Source organism: Palaemon carinicauda, chromosome 11 (genome assembly GCF_036898095.1).
Source record: "Palaemon carinicauda isolate YSFRI2023 chromosome 11, ASM3689809v2, whole genome shotgun sequence".
Taxonomy (NCBI): domain Eukaryota; kingdom Metazoa; phylum Arthropoda; class Malacostraca; order Decapoda; family Palaemonidae; genus Palaemon; species Palaemon carinicauda.
Genome location: NC_090735.1, coordinates 98,849,921 through 98,855,349, shown reverse-complemented (window position 1 = coordinate 98,855,349; position 5,429 = coordinate 98,849,921).

Here is a 5,429-nt window from a genome sequence, read left to right as displayed (position 1 = left end):
CTTAGAAGACTAACCCAAAATTAAAAAATAGATATATTAAATATAAGTGAAACATGGTATTCCCAAGAGACTGGCAGTAATGACCAGATAAAGGGTTTCCAAACATATGATGAGACAGAACAAATAGGAATCCAGGGGGAACCGCAATATATGGAAGAGACATAAATCAAGGAAAAGTCTGTGAAAAATACTGCAACACAGAATGTGAATTGGTTGCGGTAGAATTTGAATTTGAAAAAACTAGTGAATATTGAAGTATACAGACCCCCAAATACTAAGGAGTTTGACATAATAATAGAAAAAATAGATGATATATGTAGAAACCCTAAAGACTGGAATATACTCCTATCCGGAGATTTTAACTTTCCTTTCGTGGATTGGAAAGAACGGATAGAAGAAAGTGGTTGTAAATATACATATAAAAAAAAGAGTAATAGTAGCGCAGAAGATAAGAGGCAATTTGAAAAGCTTCAAGATATGCTATCAGAACATAATATGCAACAAATGAACCACATTCCAACAAGAAAGGAAAATGTCCTAGATTTAATTTGTGAATGAGGTGAATTATGTTAAAGAAATAATAGTGTATAACTCGGGAATTTCTGACCACAATGTCATAGAATTAAAAGTCCATTCCAAAGCAAGTGATCGCTGAGATCATCAAAACACAAAACGTTGGGAAGGATATGGAAAATATGATTTTTATAGTAAGAATATAAAATGGTCAGAAATAAATGAAGAACTGAACAAAGAATGGAAAAATGCGGTCGTAAGTGATAATATACAGGTAAATAGGGATATACTGTAAAAAAATGCTGGAGAAAATTGTTGCAAAATATTTACCGAAAAAAAACCAATAAACATCAGACATGCATACCAAGAGGCAGAGGGATCTTATTTCAGAAAATTAGAAAGTGAAAGAAAAATCTTGCAGAAAAAAAAATGTATGGAAAATGATGGAAATAAAAAGTAAAATAGAAAATACAGAACAAAAGATTATACAATCGAAAGAAAATGAAAAAATGGACTTAGAAGAAAAGGACACTTCAAAATATCAAAAAAACCCTAAAGTACTTTACTCCTATGCAAAAAAGATGAATAAAGGGAGATTAGAAATAGGCCCTCTAAGAATTGAAGGATGGTTAACGAATAAAATAAGGAAATGTGCAACATATTACCAGAAAAATATAAGAGTGAGTTCATGCCAAGAATTGCGATTGAGAATAATGAAACAGAAATGAGAGAAGAAAATATTGAATATCTAAGGGACATAGATATTAATGATGCAGATATTGTCAAGGCTATAAGCGAAATTAAAAATGGATCGGCAGCCGGACCAGATGGAGTACCAGCAATATTGTTAAAAAAAAAAAACTGCACACACTATCGCGAAGCCGCTTGCAATACTGCTAAGACGAAGTGTAGATATGAGCGAGATATATGTTAAACATAAATTAGCTTATATAACCCCTATCTTCAAAAGTGTATCTAGACTAAAGGCAAGCAATTATAGACCTGTTAGGTTAACATCACATATTATGAAAGTGTCATGAGAGGGTAATAAAAAAGAAAATAATGAATCATTTGGTTGAAAATAATTTGTTTAATATAGGTCAACACGGTTTTGTGCCGGAAAAAGTACACAAACCTAACTGATAGCGCACTATGAAAACATATACAAAAATACGATAAATGAAAAAGACACAGATGTGATCTATCTAGATTTTGCAAAAGCCTTTGATAAGGTAGACCATAATATATTAGAGAAAAAAATGAGAAAGCATAATATTGTGGGAAAGATAGGAAGATGGGTAAAAGAATTCCTGCAAAACAGAAAACATAGTGGTTGCAAATGACGAGAAATCAGATGAAGATCAGGTAATATCTGGCGTGCCACAAGGTACGGTATTAGCTGCACTGCTGTTTGTTATTATGATCTCAGACATAGACTGTGATGTTAAAAACTCTGTAGTGAGAAGTTTCACCGATGACACAAGAATAAGTAGAGAAATTACTTGTGATAAAGATAGGAACTCACTACAAAGAGATCTAAACAAAATAAATAGAATGGTATTTAACTCCGATAAATTTGAATCAATAAATTATGGAAACAGAGAAGGAATGGTATATGCATACAAGGCACCTAATAACGAGGCAATCACAAACAAGAAAGCAATTAACGACCTTGGTGTAATGTTATATAGGAATATGTTATGCAACGACCAAATAGCAACTCTGTTGGCTAAATGTAAAGCAAAAATGGGAATGTTATTCAGACACTTAAAAACAAGAAAAGCTGAACACATTATTATGCTTTACAAAACTTATATACGTAGTACACTCGTGTACTGCAATGTGATATGGTACCCACACTACCAAAAGGATATTGCACAAATAGAGAGTGTTCAAAGGTCCTATACTGCTAGAATAGAAGTTAAGGACCTTCACTACTGGGAAAGACTGCAATTTTTAAAACTATACAGTCTAGAAAGGAAAAGAGAACGCTACATGATAATACAAGCATGGAAGCAAATAGAAGGAATTACTGAAAACATCATGGAGCTAAAAATATCAGAAAGTGCAAGCCGAGGTAGATTAATAGTGCCAAAAACTATACCAGGAAAACTAAGGAAGGCGCACAGGACATTAATCCACTACGCACCAGGATCGATAATGCAGCGACTATTTAATGCGCTGGCAGCTCATCTAAGAAACATATCAGGAATGAGCGTAGATGTGTTAAAGAATAAGCCCGATAAATACCTAAGATGCATCCCAGACCATCCAAGACTGGAAGCTGCAAAATACACCGGAAGATGCATTAGCAATTCTCTGGTGGATATACGAGGTGCCTCACACTGAGGGACCTGGGGGAACCCAAACATAGAATAAGGCAATAAGGTAAGGTAAGGCTCTCTTTCTCTTAGTAGAGTCAAAGATTACTTTGATGATACTACTCGGGCTCTGATTGTGGAAAGTCAGGTATTGGGTGTAATAAACTACTGTATCAAGATATAGGGGTAACTAATGACATACACATGGAAAAAGCTCAAAACTCCAAAACTCTGCAGGTAGAGTAGCTGTTATTGGGGTGAAAAAACACGACCACATCACCCCCAACCCTCCAGCAATTAAAGTGGAAAAAATTAAAAGAAAAGTGTATGTACGATGTTTGTGTATTTGTTTTTAAAAGCTTGAAAAAAAGAATATCCCAACTGGCTAAACACATTTCCTACAGTTGGTAATAGTAGGAATGCATTGACAAGACAGAATGAAAATCTATATGTAGACGGCTATCGAACTGATTTAGGCTCACGTTCAATGGCAATAAGGGGTCCATCTTGCTACGATAAACTACCTCTTGAAATAAAAAGGGTTTAAATATTAGTACTGTATTATTCAAAAGGAAACTTAAGTAATATTTTTAAAATTTTAGTTAAATGTACATATATCCTAGATTTTTACAATCCATTTATTGTGAATTTTATGTAAATAATTTATATTGTTTTTTAGCAGATTCCATTTTATAATGCAATAAAGATTTTTGCCTGTGACTTTAACTCTCTCTCTCTCTCTCTCTCTCTCTCTCTCTCTCTCTCTCTCTCTCTCTCTCTCTCTCTCTCTCTAAAAGATTTGTAATGTCATATTTTCTTAGGGAGGTCTCTCTTTTTATCTCTTTAAAATCTCATGTATCCTTAATGACCTAAGCTGCGAAATATAAACTTACTAGTCATTCAACAAATAAGGGTTGCCTTTAAGCTTGAGAAAAAAGAAAGAGAGGCGAAGAAAAAAAAAAAACCTTTCATTGATTATGAAAATTTTTTAAAACTGGTGGACGTCGACCAGGCAATCCTTGCTCCACAATGTCGAAACCATTCCTTATAATAATATTCATATAAGATAGTTTCCCCCACCAGAAATGACATCATCAAAGGTGGTTAATCATAGCAAACGAGAACACAAAGAAGGAAAGAGCAAGTAAATAAAAAAAAAGTATGAATGAAGGATTGCAAAGTTACAAAACATGAAGCCTCGAACATCAGTTTCAGACCTTGTTGAGAAAGGGCAAGTTGTTGCTCAGACTTCGAAGTTGTTAGATGCAAATTGAGGGAAGACGTTGCTGGTGGCCTCTTGATGAGGACGGCTGATTCAATTGCGCTTTACTGACAATAATAATAATAATAATAATAATAATAATAATAATAATAATGAAGATGATGATGATGGTAATGATAATAATAATGAAAATAATAACCATGATAATAATAATTCTATTTAGTGGAAATTCTGTCTTCCTAAACTTTTATTTCCTTTCAATTAAAATATTTTGACTTTTAGGGATATGATTACCATACGTAAGCTTTTATGGATTTAGAATTTAGTTTTTTCCCCAGTTACTGTATAGAATTTCGTGTATTTAAAAGCCTCTATCATAATATTCGCTGTTCCTTTTGCCTGCTAATGCAAATTACTGTGTCGCTGTACACTATTATAATCTTATGAATAATGCTTAAAGCTGCCATTAAATATTTATAGGAAATAAAAGTTTCTTTAATTGTATTTTCTCTGAATTCCTCAAGTCAAGTTAGACAATATTATCAAACAATTTTACGGGTATAATCAACTTGCCACGTGACTTTCACGGCATTTGATAACTGTATACTACATCGTTTGCCAATTATTTAGTTTATTAGATCAGTTCTTAATTTATTTAGTTTATTAGACCAATTCCTAATTTATTTACAAAGAAAATTTGGCTTCGTGTTCTACAGACGAAAGCTATACAGTATATTGTACTACTGAGTATTTTTCTCATTACTGACTCCTAATAAACTCGTTGAAAGGACAGAACGCATTCATTTTCACTTATATCCTTCAGGTTCTATTTTGATATAAGATTTTATCCTATATCATCATTTCTATTAATATACGGCATTTATACATATACTGTATTATTATTATTATTATTATTATTATTATTATTATTATTATTATTATTATTATTATTATTAGCTAATCTGCAAACCTTTTAGTAAAAGCAAGATGATATAAGCCCAGTAAGGAAAGAAGATAAGGAAATAAATAAAGTACATGGAAAGTAATGATCAATTAATATAAAGCAATTAGAGCAGTAGCAACATTAGAATATATCTTTCATATATAAACTTTGAATAGAGACTCATGTTAGCCTGTTCAACATATAAACATTAGCTGCAAATTTGAACTTTTGAAGCGACACCGATTCAATTGCCTGCTTAGGAAGTTTATTCCACAATCTGGTCATAGCTTGAATAAAGCTGTTGGAATACTGTGTAGTATTGAACCTCATGATGGAGAAGGCCTGACCATTAGAATTAACTGCATATCTATTATTACGAACAGGATGGTACTGTTTAGGAGGACCTGAATGTAAAGGATGGTCAGAATTA